Source organism: Hemitrygon akajei, chromosome 17 (assembly GCF_048418815.1).
Source record: "Hemitrygon akajei chromosome 17, sHemAka1.3, whole genome shotgun sequence".
Lineage (NCBI taxonomy): Eukaryota > Metazoa > Chordata > Chondrichthyes > Myliobatiformes > Dasyatidae > Hemitrygon > Hemitrygon akajei.
Genome location: NC_133140.1, coordinates 83821706 through 83838334, shown reverse-complemented (window position 1 = coordinate 83838334; position 16629 = coordinate 83821706). Strand labels below are relative to the sequence as shown.

Below are 16629 nucleotides of genomic sequence, written 5' to 3'. Positions count from 1 at the left end.
GGTAAGTGGTAGAGTCTGGAGGGAGATTTAGAGTCATAGATTCACACCACACAGAAACAATCTCGCAGCCCAACCTGTCCATGTCAATCAAGATGTCTAAACAAGCCACACTTGACCCATATCACTCTAAAGGTTTCCTAACCATATACTTCCTGTGTCCATAAGACCATAAAACATGATTAGACCATTGAGTCTACTCCGCCATTTCATCATGCTGATCCACTTCCCTCTCAACTCCATTCTCCTGCCTTCTCTCCATGGCTTTTCATGCCTTGACTAATCCAGAACCTATCAACCACTCCTTTAAATGCACCAATGACCTGGCCTCCACAGCCACCAAGATCCAACTTGATGGTGGGGTTATTAGTGCCCATGAATTTACACCCTCTGCAGACTTTTCTCCGATCCTAGGTGTTGGCCCATCCTTACCAGACACGATGCAGCCAGTTAGAAAACCCTCCACAGTACATTTGCAGAACTTTGTGAGAGTTGCTAATGACATACCAAATCTCCTCAAGCTCCTAATGAAGTATAGCCACTGTTGTGCCTTCTTTGTAATTGTATCAAGAGATATATATTAGCTAGGATAGATCTTCAGAGTAGTTGACATCCAGAATCATCCTTTCAATGGTAACACTCCCCCCACCCCTGATGAGGACTGGTGTGTCTTCCCCTTCCTGAAGTCCAGAATCAACTTCTTGATCTTACTGATGCTGAGTGCAAGGTTGTTGCTGCAACACCACTCAACCAGCTGATCTATCTCACTTGTGTACACCTCCTCGTCACCATCTGAGGTTCTGTCAATGACAAATTTATTGGCAATTTCTTCAGATTTAGATTAATTTATCAATTGTGCTATTTTTGTTAAATAGCTGGGGACAACCCTCGAGTGTTGCCACACGTTCTGGCACCAACATAGCGTGCCCAGAATGCTCGACAGAGCAACACAAGCAGCAGCGACAACACCAACAGCAACTTCTGAGGAGTTTCTGAAACCTGGTTGCTTCTTCAGGGGTGCCACGTCTGGGCTTTGCAACCTGCATGACATGTGCTTCCCACAACCTCTTACATCGACTCAGATCTGAATTACAAGCTGCTATCGGATTGCCGGAGCTACGGAAATATTTTGTATTTCACTTCCCTGAGAAAATGCAACTCCAAGGAAGGTGCAGCTGCAGGAAGTGCAAAGACAGGCTCCCACCACCCCCACACCAACTTCCATCCCCTGATGGTTAACAGACTCTGAACCATATGGCCCCGTTCAGGGGAGGGTTCTGGACTCAGCATAGTTCTCCCACACACACACACATACTGAGTCAGCACATGTGAAGTGGTGGTGTTGAAAGCTATTGAGTGTGAGCGCCAGAACTCTACATACCTCAATCCCCAGGTCAAACCCAACTGAAAGCATGCAAGGTCAGGAGCAGTCTTGGCAGTGTGAGTGTGGAGACGATGTTTCCTCTTGTGGGACAGGCAAGAAGAAGCCATCTTTGTTTATAGATGTATATAAGGTATCTATCTATATAAACCAATCTATGGTCACACTCAAAGAGATCTTGTACATTTTCTATCATAGGATTGCTTTTATATTTATATCCATTGTGCTTTAATATCACGGGCGTATGTCAGGAAATTTGTTTTGCGCCAGCAATACAATGCAACACATAGCAAAAAAATTGCAATAAGAGATATTGATATAAAAATTAAATTAAATATGCAGTGCAAAAAGGAAAGAGAAGGTAGTGAGGTAATGTTCATGGGTTCGTTATCTATTCAGAAATCGGATGGCAGAGGGGAAGAATCATTGAATGTTTGTCTTTAGGTTTCTGTACGATAGCAATGAGCAGAGGGCATGTCCTGGGAGATGGAGGCTCTAATTCAAATGCTGGGGTGTCTGTATGTTTATTCTCTTCCATAGCTGCTGCCTGACCTGCTGAGGTCCCCCAGCATTTTGTGTGCTGCAGAGCCTCTCAGGCACTATAGTTGTGAAGTGGCTGCTGTAACTTTACAAGGCCAGTAGCCTGGGTTCAATTCCTGTGGATGTCTGGAAGGAGTTTGTACATTCTCCCCATGACTATGTGGGCTCCTTCCACGTTGCAAAGACGTACAGGTCAGGGTTAGGAAGATACAGGCACGCTACGCTGGCGCCAGAAGCACGGCGACACTTGCGGGCTGCCCCCAGCACATCCTCGGACTGTGTTGTTCGTTGATATAAATGATGCATTTCACTGTGTTTTGATGTTTTGAAGTAGACGTTAAAAGTAAAACTAATCTTTAAAGTCATAGAGAAGGACAGTACAGGAACAGGCCCTTCAGCCCATCTAGTCCGTGCTGAACCATTTAACTTGCCTAGCCCCATCTACCTGCACCCTGACCACAGCCATCCATTCCCCTCCCATCCATGTACCTATCCACACTTCTCTTAAACATTGAAATTGAAATTGCATCCACCACTTGTGCTGACAGCTCATTCCATACTCCCGCTACCCTCTGATCTGAGTGAAGAATTTTCCCCTCATGTTCCCCTTAAACATTTCACCTTTCACCCTTAACCCATGACCTCTGGTTATAGTCCCATCCAACCTCAGTGGAAAAAGCCTGCTTGCATCAACCCTATCAATACCCCTCATAATTTTGTATGCCACTATCAAATCTCCTGTCAACCTTCAATGTTCTAGGGAAGGAAGTCCTAACCTATTCAATATTTCTTTATAACTCAGGTCCTCCAGCCCCGGCATCAAACTTGTAAATTTTCTCTGTACCCTTTCAAACTGTTTACATTTTTCCTGTAGGTAGGTGAACAAAACTGCACGCAGTACTCCAAATTAGGCCTCACCAATGTCTTGTACAACTTCAACATAACATCCGATCTCCTGTACTTTGATCTAGGAAGGCCAGTGTGACAAAAACTTTCTTTATGAGCCTGTCTATCTGTGATACAATTATGGATTTGTGTTCTACCGCACTTGTCAGTGCCCTGCCGCTCACCGTCCAAGACCTGGTTGGTCCTATCAAAGTGCAACACCTCACACTTGTCTGCATAAAATTATGTCTACCACTTTTCACCCCACGTCCCCATCTTTCTTATGTCCTGTGTCCCAACATTATACACCCATCAATCTCAGCTGCCCTCTCTCTTGCCACACCATCCCAACCTTCTCAGCCTGCCATCTCCCACCCCCCCATCCTCATCACATTCTACAGGGTTTGTATTGAGAGCATCCTGAGCAGCTGCATCACTGCCTGGTTCGAAAATTGCACCATCTCGGATCGCAAGACCCTGCAGCGGATAGTGAGTTCAGCTGAGAAGATCATCGGGGTCTCTCTTCCCGTCATCACGGACATTTACACTACACGCTGCATCCACAAAGGAAACAGCATTATGAAGGACCCCACGCACCCCTCATACAATCTCCTCTCCCTCCTGCCGTCTGGGAAAAAGGCTCCGAAGCATTTGGGCTCTCACGACCAGACTGTGTAACAGTTTCTTCCCCCAAGCTATCAGACTCCTCAATACCCGAAGCCTGGACTGACACCTTGCCCTACTGTCCTGTTTATTATTTATTGTAATGCCTGCACTGTTTTTGTGCACTTTATGTAGTCCAGTGTAGGTCTGTAGTCTAGTGTAGCTTTCTCTGTGTTGTCTTTTACGTAGTTCAGTCTAGTTTTTGTACTGTGTCATGTAAAACCATGGTCCTGAAAAACGTTGTCTCATTTTTACTATGTACTGTACCAGCAGTTATGGTCGAAATGACAATAAAAGTGACTTGACTTGACTTGACTTTATCAGCCCTGTGTGAATAATACTGGCATGGTAATGGGGGCTGTACAGAGGCAGAGGGATTAGTGAGAAGCTTTACAGCATCAGCGATAGGTGCTTGTTTCCACCTGTAATAAATATTTGTGCTCACCCAGTGACCATGTGGGTTTCCTCCAAGTGCTCCTCTCCCCCCACTGGAGAAAACAAGCTCAGAATGTCCCACCTCTCCTTCCAGCACATGCACTCCAACCCAGGCAGCATCCTGCATGAAGGGGAAGCTGAGAACCTGAGGGGGATCTTGATTTGCTCAGAGGATGGTCCGAATGTGGAATGAGCTTCCAGAGGAGGTGATGGATGTGAGTCTGATATCAACCTTTCAGAGAAGTTTGGGTAAGTACATTGAATATGGAGGGCCATGGTCTAAGTGTGGGTTGATGGGACAAGGTAGAATAAGGAACACAAAATACTCTGCAGATGCTGGGATCAAAGCAACACGCACGACACACTGGAGGAACTCAGCAGGTCGGGCAGCATCCGTGGAAATGAACAGTCAATATTTCGGGCCAAGACCCTTCATCAGGACATGCTGATGAAGGGTCTCGGCCCGAAACGTTGACTGTTCATTTCCAAGGTAGAATAAGGGTTTGGTACAGAATAGATGGGCAGAAAGGCCTCTTTCTGCACTGCAGTGCTCTATAACCCTATGATTCTAATATCCTGGAGAACCTTTTCTACACTGCTTCCAAAGCTTCCACATTCTTCTAATAATGAGGCAACCAGATCTGGCCCAGCTAGACTTTTATAAAGTATCAACTTTAAAACGTAACTTCCTGACTCTTGAACTCAACGCTTTGATTAATAAAGGCAAGCATGTCATGTGCCCTCTTAACCACCCTAATAACCTGTGCAGCCACACTTTACAGCCCCAGAGACTCGGGTTCAATTCCCACTCCTGTCCGTAAGGAGTCTGTACATTCCCACTCCTGTCCGTAAGGATTTTGTACATTCTTCCCAGGACCTCTAGGTGCTTCAGTTTCCTCCCACATTGCAACGGTCTGCAGTACGGGTTAGGGTCAGTAAGTTGTGGGCATACTGCGTTGGCGCTGGAAGCTTGACGACACTGGCTACCCCCAGCATGTCCTCGAACTGTGTTGGTCGTTGACACGAACAATGTATTTCACTGTATGTTTCGATGTACGTGTGACAAATACAGCTCATCTTTCTTGTGTCTGTAAATATCCTATGCCTCCTCCCTTGACACATCACCACAGTCGGCTTGGCTGGCCTGTCAGCCGTGTCAGATCTGTAGGCCGGGGGGTGTAGTCACTGCCCAATGGAGAAACAATTCACCCAGTGGGTGGCCAGTCACTGCCTTGGCTTTACAATTGTCTTGGCTGGCTAAAGCCTGCTGACATGCAAATGTCACTAATGTCAAGTGATTTTCTTATGAAGGGTATAGATATGCTAATGCATGGAGCCTGTGTCATGCTGCCAGGCAAATTAACACATACTTTGGCTTCAGGCTCCTATTAATCAATTTTGTTAGAGATCCTGTGATCAGATACTGATCATACAAGCTTCCCCCTGCTGTGACAATGGCTCCAGAAGACATCCCTTCACTCCTGGAATACCTGATGCCCTCTCATGCCTGTCATGTTGTCACAGAGTTAAACCAAGTCACTGGACTACTAATACAGAGAATTTAAATTCAAATCACCACACTCCAGCTCAGTTTTCAAAATTCTAACAAATGGAATCAGATATTCTGGGAGAGTTAGAGTGGCATTGTGTTTAGCATAACACTTTACAGCACCAGTAGGATTCGATTCTAGTCTGCAATGCTTGCAAGAAAATGAATCTTAGGGTTGTTTATGGTGGTTTACAGTATTGTGCAAAAGTCTGAGGCATAAGCATTTAGCTCATGTCCTAAGACTTTTGCACAATACTGTATACGTACTTTCATGATAAATTTACTTTGAACTTTGACTTCCCTGCCGTTATTTTAAGGATCATGTACGTTCTCCTCGTGACTATGTGTGTTTTCTTGGCTGCTCCAGTTACCTCCCACATCCGAAAAAGATTTGGTTAGTTAACTATGGCCAGCTTCGTGTTTGGATCCCAGGTCCGTAGGCACCAAGTACCACTACGTGCCCAGGTTCTACCTGTCGCCCTGGCTACGAAGGATGGGTCTGGCCCCCTTACCGTGCAACACCCCTGTCAGCTGGTCGTTGCCGCCATACCTGTCCTTTGTAGAGAAGTTCTTTCAGGTCAACGCCTTTGACCACAGGGCCATCAGGCAGTGGTCAGCACGTAAGGTCCTGCAGGCACTGCAGGAGAAGGACGAGATGGACACAGTGGGGTGGTTCCCTGAGCAGACCGTCCAGTTCATCTGGCAAAATGCCTTATCGCCAGACCTCACCAACAGGCACCAAGACCTCGCCTGGCTGGCGGTGAGAGGGGCCCTCCCAGTCCGATCCCTCCTGTACGCCCGGAACGTCGTCTCCACACCCCTCTGCCCACGGGAGGACTGCAGTGAGGAGGAGTCGGTGACCCACCTCTTTGCACACTGTGGGTTCGTGGAGGAGGATGGAAGGGACAGTGTCGAGGTTCATCCCCAGCATCTGCGTAACAGAGGACTCTCTGATCTACGGGCTGTTCCTGGGGACGCACACGGAGACCAACATCCGGTGCTGCTGGCAGATTATCAACTTGGAGAAAGACGCTCTCTGGTCAGCCCGAAACTTGATGGTCTACCAGCACACGGAGATGCCCGTGGGGGAATGCTGCCGACTGGCACATTCTCGGCTGCAGGAGTACGTGCTGAGGGACGCACTCAAACTTGGTGCAGCCACCGCAAGGGCCTGGTGGGGAAGGACCACAGGCTAGGGTTCTTCTCCCGCGGGAGTTGAGGGGTAGGGGGGGCAGGGTGTATACCCCTGAACAAGGGAATGTAAATATGAAGTAACAGAGTGTCACCTGGGTGGCAAAAGTGTGGGAATGTAAAGACTGTAATGGAAACATTTGTAAAGGACTGAGAGTCATTGAATGGTTTATTGTACATAATTTTATTTTTGAATAAAGTATATTTTGTTTAATAGAAAAAACTACGTTTTAGTTAGTGAGCTGTGGGTATACTATGTTGGCACTGGAAATGTGGTGACACTTGTGAACTGCTCCCAGCTCACCATCATGCTGTGCTGGTCATTGAAGCAAACGGCACATTCTCCTCCATACCCATCTACCATTCTCTACTCTCCTCTCCTATCAGATTCCTTCCTCTCCAGCCCTTTACCTCCCCCCTCACCTAGATTCACCTATCACCTTTTAGCTTGTCCTCCATTCCCTCCCTCCATCTGGCATCTTTTCCCCTACCTTTCCTGTCATGAAGAAGGATCTTGGCCCGAAACATTGACCGTTTATTCATTTCCAGCAGAGTTCCTCCAGCATTTTGTGTGTTATTTATTTATTGAGATTCAGTGCGGAGTAGGAGCCCCAATTTAATGCTCACCTAATCATGGAATGACTAATTACAAAGTTGGGTCAATGGACTGTGGGAGGAAACCAGAGCACTTGGAGGAAACCCACACAATTACAGGGAGAACGTACAAACTCCTTACAGGCAATGAAGGGAACTGAACCCTGGTCGCCTGTACTGTAAAGCATTATGCTAACCACTACACTACTGTACCATCTGTGTACTTGACAAATAAAACTAATCTTTAATCTTTAAGTTTTGAAAATGTTGCCATGTTTCCACTAGTACAAGCACTTTTCAATTGTTAAATTGACGAGATGATCTTGTTGTCATATACACCAGAGTGCAATGAAATTCCTTGTTTGAGTAAGCAGAGGACACGGTGATGGAGACAATGAATATAACGAAGAGCATAAAACTGCAGAAAGCTCCAAAGTTTTTTTTGTATATAATTCTTTATGCTTTATAATTGTTGAATGCTGTTGTTTTTTGTTGCATGTCGTGCCCTGACCAACACACCACAGTAAATTCCTAGTACATGTTTATATACTGAATATGGCAAATGAAGTTAATCCTTGCTTCTTGATCCATGAGATTGTTGTGTAGTCTGAAGGAGAGATGAAAGAAATGCTGACGGAGGACGCACATTTAAATTGAGAAGGGGAATGATTATGCCGGGCAAGACATTTACAGAGAGTGGTGAGTGTCTGGAATGTGCTGCCGGGGTGGGGTGGAAACAGATACGATAGAAGGGTTTCAGAAACTGAGGAAGAGGCATGTGAATGTGCAGGGAATGAAGGAATGAGCAGATTCAGGGTCATTTAAAGCTCTATGTAAATTTATTATTAAACTACAGATATGTCACCATGTACAACCCTGAGATTCATTTTCTTGCAGGCATACTCAATAAATCCATAATAGAATAACAACCATCACAGAATCAATGAAAGTCTGCACCAACTTGAGCAATCAACCAGCGTGCAAAAGACAACAAACTGTGCAAATACAAAAAGAAAGGAATAATAATAATAATAATAATAATAATAATAAAATAAGCAGTAGATATTGAGAACATGAGATGAAGAGTCCTTGAAGGTGAGGCCATAGATTTGTGGAACATTTCAATGATGAAGTGAAATTGAGTGATGTTATCCCCTTTAGTTCAAGTGCCTGATAGTTGAGGGGTAGTAATAATTCATGATTTTTATCTCATGTACATTGAAACATAGAGTGAAATGCATTAACAATCAACACAACCCAGGGATGTGCTGGGGGCAGCCCATAAATGTTATCAGATGTATGGGTGCCAACGTAGCATTTCCACAGTGTTCAGCCAACAACAGCCACCAAACAAGACAGCAGCCTTGCATCCCTCCCATCCACTCACTCACACACACACACACACAGGTCTCCAAGCCCAGAGCAGACTGCTTCCGGGTCTCCAGCCTCCAGTGCACTCACAGACGTCTGACTTTCAGACACATCGACACTGAGCTTCAACCATTTGGCCTCGACTTCTGCACTCGCTAACTTCAGTCTTCAGGGTGGGCATCGTTTGAATGAGATGATTGTGTCCTGCACGGATAGAGAAGAAGAAATTACCTTAGCTCTGGAGGAGTAGGTGTGGTGTCATTTGTTGTCGGAGTGGAATACAATCATTTAGCAGGGTAACGTGGTTTTCAGCCACTGAGTCTGTGCTGCACCAACCAACAGCCACCATTTTACTCCAATCCTTCATTAATCCCAGTCGGCACTTTAGGATGAAACCCTTCACCAATCCTCCAGAAACGTCGACTACTCATTTCTCTCCACAGATGCTGACTGACCTGCTGAATAAGAATTATTTTGTGTGTTTTCCTCTGGACTTCCAATATCTGCAGAATCTCCTGTGTTTATTTATTTTATGGAGATACAGTGCAGAATAAGCCCTTCCGCCCTTTGATCCACGCAGCCCTTGATTTAATCCTAGCCTAATCGGGGGCAGTACCAGGTCTGTTCAACCCTGCGTGCCTGGGAGCAAGCACAAAGTTGTGAGAGTTCTTAATACGTGACATGCTCTTCGCCGTTGACGCTGCTATAACCTCACACACTAAACAGCAACTACAAACTCTCATGGACCGCTTCTCTAAGACATGCAAGGACTTTGGGCTTACCATCAGCCTGAAGAAAACAAATGTCCTTGCCCAGAACGTAGTGGAGACACCAGACATTACCATCAACAATTACGTTCTAGAAGTGGTCCACGAGTTCACATTCATGGGGTTGACAATTAGTGACACCCTCTCCCTCGATGCTGAAATCAATAGGCGTATCGGCAAAGCAGCATTGATCCTTGCTTGACTCTCCTCGCGGGTCTGGGAGAATCCGAAACTCGCTACAAAGACCAAGACTGCTGTGTACAATGCATGCGTTATCAGCACCCTCCTGTAGGGTAGCGAGACTTGGACCATCTACTCCAAACAGGAGAGGAAACTCAATGGTTTTCACCTGCGCAGCCTTCGCTACATCCTTGGCATCATCTGGAGAGACAAAGTCCCAAACTCTGAGGTCCTCTCCCGTGCTGGACTTCCCACAATGTTCACGCTTTTAGACAACGCAGACTGCGCTGGCAGGACCATGTCCGTCGTATGGAGGATGGTGGACTGCCAAAGGACATCCTCTATGGAGAACTAGCAACAGGCAAGAGGAACGTTGGTAGACCACAGCTTCGCTTCAAGGACCTCTGCAAGCACGACATGAAAGCCTTAAAAATCAACACAGAGTGCTGGGAGATTACAGCAGATGATCACAACAAATGGCGAGGTACTCTTCAGCAACACCTAGAGCAAGGCGAAAGAGTGATCAGAGCCAGTTTGAGGAGCAGAGAGCTAAATGGAGAGCACAGCGTACAGTGGACAACAATTCCACGACGCCCTACACGTGCAGCAACTTTGCAACTGTGGCAGAGCCTACCGTTCCAGGATCAGCCTCAATAGCCACAGTCCACACAGCTCTACAAACCAGTGACTACAGAGGCGCAGTACCCATGGTCGACCACGACCGACGGAGGCCACACACGCACGCACACACATACACAAAATCAGGGGGGCAATTTATAATGACAAATTAACCTTGAACCGATATGTCTTTGGACTGTACGAGGAAACTGGATCTGCCCTCAAATTCTATGATTTATGATTCTGTACTAATCCCATTTTATTCTCCAAAGATTCTCATCTGATTCCACCACTCTCCCACATGCAAGCAATTTACAGCAGCCAGTTAACCCAGAAACCTGCACGTCTTTGGGATGCGCTGGGAAAGTAGACTATTCTCGTTCAGCTGTGTGGATGCTAAACCGGTAAATCGGTGTATTCTTGTCTCATGTACTGAGATACAGTGAAAACGTTTTCTCCACACAGCATCCATACAGACCATTTCATCACATCACCGCAATGAGGTAGTACAAGGGAAAACAATAACAGAATGCAGAATAAGGTGTTACAGGTGCAGAGAAAGGGCAGTGCAGGCAGGCAATGAGACGCAAAGCCATAGCGAGGTAGATTGTGATGTCAAGGCTGGTAGATTGCTGCCAGCAGGAGTGGTGGATGCAGGCTTGATTTCAACATTTAAGGAAAGTTTGGATAAGTACATGGCTCAGAGGGGCATTGTCCAGATGCAATTCAATGCGACTAGGCAGAATAACAGTTTGTCACAGACTAGATGGGCTGAAGAGTCAGTTTCTGTGCTGTGGTGCTCTACGACTCTATGACATTAACATTCTATCTTATACTAAAGTCTCCCCATATTCTCGTCAACTGATTTTAACACTCCACCTACACACCAGGGGCAATTCAGCTACTGGCCCATCCATCACAGGAGCATGGTAGCATAATGCAATGCTGTTACAGAATCAGCGACCCCAGTTCAGTTCCTCTGCCATCTGTAAGGAGTTTGTAAGCTCTCTCTGTGACCACATGAGTTTCCTCCAGATGAGCCAGTCCCCCCCACATTCAAAAATCGCATGGGTTCCTAGGTCACATGGCGTGAGCTAATTGGGCCGGTTACCATGCTATATCTCTAAACAAAAAATACCCTTGGCATGTGGGGACCATCACCAATCAGGAAATGCCCTCTTCATGTTACCATCATTGGGGAGGAGATATAGGAGCCTGAAGACCACCTACACTCAACAATTGAAGAGTAGTTTCTTCCACTCGACCATCAGATTTCTGAACAGTGTATGAACCCACGAGCACTACCTCAGCATTCATCTTTTGTACAATTTATTTATTTTCGTCATTTTTATGTCTTGCACTGTACAGTTGCTGCAAAACCGACTTGAACATTTTTTTGTGTATGTTTTTCTGTTATTGTAACTAAATGTGCTGTGTGCTGCTGGTTCTGTGTTTTACTCCTTGGCTCCAGAGGAACGCTGTTTCATTTGCCTGTATTCATGGGTGTGGTTCACTGACAATCAAACTTGAACCTGAAATTTCACAAATACATCTGATTCTGTAACCAAAGCACCCAGGGAAAGCCCACAAAGTCACTGGGAGAGCATGTGAACTGCACAGAGATGGTACCCGAAGGCAGAATTGCACCCTTATCCCCAGCTGCTGGAGGCCATGGCTGGCTTCACCATCTTCACTACCCCAGCTCCCAGGAATGGGGCTTACTATTTCCAATAGCCTTTGGGAAAGTTCATAGTTCAAAATGAGTTTATCATCAAAGTACGAAAATGTCGCCAAATACTACTCTGATATTTTTTGCTCTCCTTTTGCATTACTTATTGAATTTAATTATATATAAAAAATCTTGTTGTAATTTACAGTTTTAAAATTATTATTACCGGTATGTATTGCAATGTACTGGTGCGGCAAAACAACAACTTGAATGACGTTCACCAATGACATTAACCCTGATTCCAATTCTGATTCTCTTACAGGCATTCACAGTGGAATAGAGAAAAACAGAATCAATGAAAAACTACACACAAAGGCAGAAAAACTGAGAAATACAAAAAGAAACAAGTCATAATAATAATAAATATATAATATTGAGAACATGAGTCCTAGAGTCCTTGACAGTGAAACCACAGGTTGTGTTCAGTGATCATCTCTGTGTAATGGTGAATGAAGATGTCCACGCTTGTTCAGGAGCCTAATGGCTCCTAACTGTCTAACAGCGTGTTGCAAGAAGTCTGCTCAGCTCCACAAAAGGCAATTGTAAATCCACATGTTTTTATTGTGAAAGGATCAGGCCTGTATCGTTAATGTTGACAGCCAGTACTGGTAGAAAGCAGAGTCCCAGACACAATGTGACACTTGCCCCGTGATCCCCCGCTTTATCTCTCTGGTCTTTGACACAATCTGCGGTTTTCCCAGCTCTCCATAAAGATTTTGCAGCGGCCCAGGTGGCTTGAGTTAAAGACGAACAAAACAGAAATGTTAATTATCTGCTGGTCAGTGAGCTGGGAACATTTGTTATAAATTACCAGAAACCAGAGATGAGGGCACAGGAAAAGGAACGGTGAAATTCCGATGGTATACTGTGACTGAAAGCAGACAGTGTGGTGAGACTGGATTGCCTGGGGTTCGAGAGAAAGCTCTCATGAACGAGTTAGAGTCATGCGGAGTTGATTAACGCTGTTTTCTGTATAAATATAGAATCAGTCTCTCTTCCCTCACTACCCTGCCCCCCTCCCGCCCCCAGCCCCACACCATCACCACACAGTGCTTTGTAAAAATAAAGAGATTCAGGTCGGGAACCTATATTATTTAAAACTACACACTAAAACGGCACAGAGCCAGGGCGCTCTCGCACCGTAGGGAGGTGGTTTCCTTCCGCACGCATCGTGTGCCGAGATTTGTGGCTCTTTGAGGTGGCTGTGCTAATTTCAGGATCCACGCGGCAAGCGCAAGCTCTACTTGTGCCACATCTTGTCATTTTTAGAGTTCTTAAGGTGGCAGTCTTTCCTCGGGAGCGCTGCCGGAGGTTGTCGTAGAGCGATAGACTCGTAGAGTACAGAAACAGGCCCTTCAGCCGCATTGGTCCATGCTGGCCGAGGTGCCCCATCCAAGCTGGTCCCACTTCCAGCATTTGTCTCCTAGAACCATAAGACATAGGAGCAGGACTAGGCCACTCAGCCCATCGAGTCTCCTCCGCCATTTCATCATTATTGCTCTCGACACCATTCTCCGGCCTTCTTCTCATAACCTTTGATGCACTGCCTAATCAAGAATCCTGGTTCAATTCCTGCCACTGCCTGTAAGGAGTTTGTACGTTCTCCCCGTGACTGTGTGGGTTTCCTCCGGGTGTGCCAGTTTCCTCCCACAGTCCAAAGGCATATCAGTTGATAGGTGAATTAGTCATTGTGCATGGTCCTGTGATGAGGCTCGGATTAAATCAGGCAGTGTGGCTCTGAGGGCCTATTCCATGCTGTATCTCAATAAATAAATAACCATATCAATATACCAAATAACTTGGCCTCCACAGCTGTTTGCTGTGATGAATTCCACAGATTCACCACTCTTTAGGTAATGAAATTCTTCTTCATTTCTGTTCCAAAGTGACGTTTTTCTGTTCTGAGACAGCCCCCTGTGGTCCCAGTCTTCTGGAATATAGGAAACATCGTCTCCACGTCCACTGTACGTCCCTCTAAACCAGATCTCAATGAGAGGGCTTGGGTGTAACCTGACACGAAGACTGAGATGTGTGATCATAGAACGTACGATGGGAACAGGCCCTTTAACCCATGATTTCTGTAATAAACTTGATGCCAAATGATATTAATCTCAGTTGCCTGCAGGTCATATCCATAACCCCAGCATTTACTGCACATTCATGCGTCTGCTAAAAGCCTCTTTAAACCCTTGGTTATTTCTATTTCCATCGCCATTCCTGGCCACCTGTTCCAGGCACCTTCCACTCTCTGTGTAAAAAAACTTGTCCTGTACATCTCCTTTAAACTTTCCCCTTAGACGGGCATCCTCCAGTATTTGGTATTTCTGCCCTGGATGCTGACTGTGTGGAGCCTGAAGTCTGGAACTCTGGCTGTCCACCATCCCACCTCTGTGTTGCTGGCCTTTCATCACGGAGCCGAGACCCAGTTCTGGCCTGATCTCTAATTCCTTCAGATCTGTCCTTAAACCCATAAGACATAGGAGCAGAATTAGGCCATTTGGCCCATCGAGTTTGCTCTGCCATTTCATTATGGTTGATCCATTTCCCTCTCAACCCAATTCTCCTGCCTGTTCTCCATAAACTTTCACATCCTGATCTAACCTTCGACTCTTTCTGCCCTAAAACCATCCCTGCAGACTGAAAAAAAAAGCTAAGTTTGTGTCTCGACCTTGATGGAGATTGTAACTCAGAGCCATCTTGACTGGGAGGTTGCAATTTGAAACACAGAACTTTGAACATAGAACAATACACACAGGAACAGGCCCTTCCGCCCACATTGCTGTGCTGAACCCATTAAACCAGTTATTAAATGTGACTGAAAGTTCAAATTTATTATCAAAGTACATATATATCACCCTGAGATTCATCTTCTTGTGAGTTTTCACATAAAAAAAGCAAACAAATTAATAATCATCATCATCATCACCATCGTTATGTGCCATGATCGTTCTTGGCAAATTCCGAAGAAATGGTTTGCCATGCCTTCTTTTGGGCAGATTCTTTACAAGTGGGTGACTGACCCCAGCCATTAGGAATACCCTTCAGAGATTGTCTGCTTGGCATCAGTGGTTGCATAACCAGGACTTGTGACCTGCACCCGCTGCTCATACGACCACCCACCACCCACTCCCATGGCTTCACGTGACACTAATTGGGACGGGGACTAAGCAGGTGTTACAGCTTGCTCAAGGGTGGCCTGCAGGCTAGTGAAAGGAAGGAGTGCCGTACACCTCATCTGTCACCCTAAATTAATAATAAATAAACAATAAATATCAAGAACATGAGATGAATAGTTCTTGAAAGTGAGTCCAAAGGCTGCAGGGCCAGTTCAGTGTTGGGGGTGAGTGAAACTGAGTGAAGTTGTCCCCACAGGTTCAAGACGCTGGTGGCTGAGGGGTAATAACTGTTCCTGAACCTGGTGGTGTGGGTATCTCCTTGCTGATGGCAGCAGTGAGAGGAGAGGATGACCTGGGTGGTGGGGGTCCCTGATGATAGATGCTGCTTTCCTGGGACGGTGCTCCGTGTGGATGTGCTCTGTGATGGACTCAGGCCTGTCGGTTGTTAACGCAAATGATGCATTTCACTGAGTGTTTCAACGTACACAAATAAACTTGAGTCTTCCATCTTGAATGTCTAACTGTCCTACACAGTGAAGGAACTTCGTGCAGTTTGTGGAATATGTATGAAGCAATAGCTGGAAGTCACACTCCCTTTGCTGAACCTTGGCTGCATGCTAGCATAGTGGTGAGTGTAATGCTTTACAGCTTCCTGGGTACAACCCCCTCCACTGTCTGTAAGGAGTTTGTATGTTCTCCCTGTGACCACGTGGGTTTACTCTGGGTGCTCGAGTTTCCTCTCACATACGGGTTAGCAGATTAATTGGTCAGATTGCGCTGGACGGGCCTGTTAATGTGCTGTTCAATAAACCAGCCAGAGTAGAGGACACACTTCCATTAGGCTGGACATTTTCTTGTGAAAACAATCATGGTGCCAAACACACTGGCTGGTGGGCATTGTATGACGATTGTTGTGGGTAACCATCTTCACCTCAAATTGAATAGGAGAGGGAAATGAGATCAGACACTCCTTCTCCATACTGAGGACATCAATCAATTGGTAAAAATTAGTGTTGGAATTGGTTTATTATTGTCAGAGGCACTGAGGTACGGTGAAATCCTTGCATACTGTTCATACAGAACAGATCATTGAGGTAGAACAAGGTAAAACAATAACAGTGCAGAATGAAGTGTTACAACTACAGATAAAGTGCAGTGCAGGTGAACAATATGGTGGAAGGTCATTACAAGGTAGATTGTGAGGTCAAGAGTCCATCTAGGACACCATTTAACAGTCTGATACCAAGCTGCTCCTGAGCCTGGTGGAACGTGCTTTCAGGTTTTTGAACCTTTGGCCTAATGGGAAGAATACATTTTATAGCTGAACATAACATAACTGAGATGATTTTACGGGACAGTACAGTAGCATGGCAGTTAGTGTGGCAGTGTTTATTTATTATTGTAAGTTACAGTAATTTTATTTTTATTTTATTTAGAGATTCAGTGCAGAACAGGATCTTCTTTACAATCACCAATTCTCCTGCTAACCAGTCCATCTTTGGACTGTGGGACTGTTGGAGCACCCGGCTAATACCCACACATTCCACCGGGACGTCGTACAGATTTCTTACAGATGATCAGATGATATCGGTATTGAACTCCTCCCTCCAAAG

General features: G+C 45.6%; 1 long non-coding RNA gene across 1 annotated transcript; it reads left to right on the top strand.

Annotated features, from left to right (window-relative positions):
- Nucleotides 1-1378: 1378 nt before the first annotated feature.
- LOC140741006 (uncharacterized) lies at nt 1379-12274 on the top strand. Its single transcript, XR_012101985.1, has 3 exons — nt 1379-1511; nt 3996-4150; nt 12163-12274. It is a non-coding gene; the product is annotated as an uncharacterized lncRNA (long non-coding RNA).
- Nucleotides 12275-16629: the final 4355 nt, after the last annotated feature.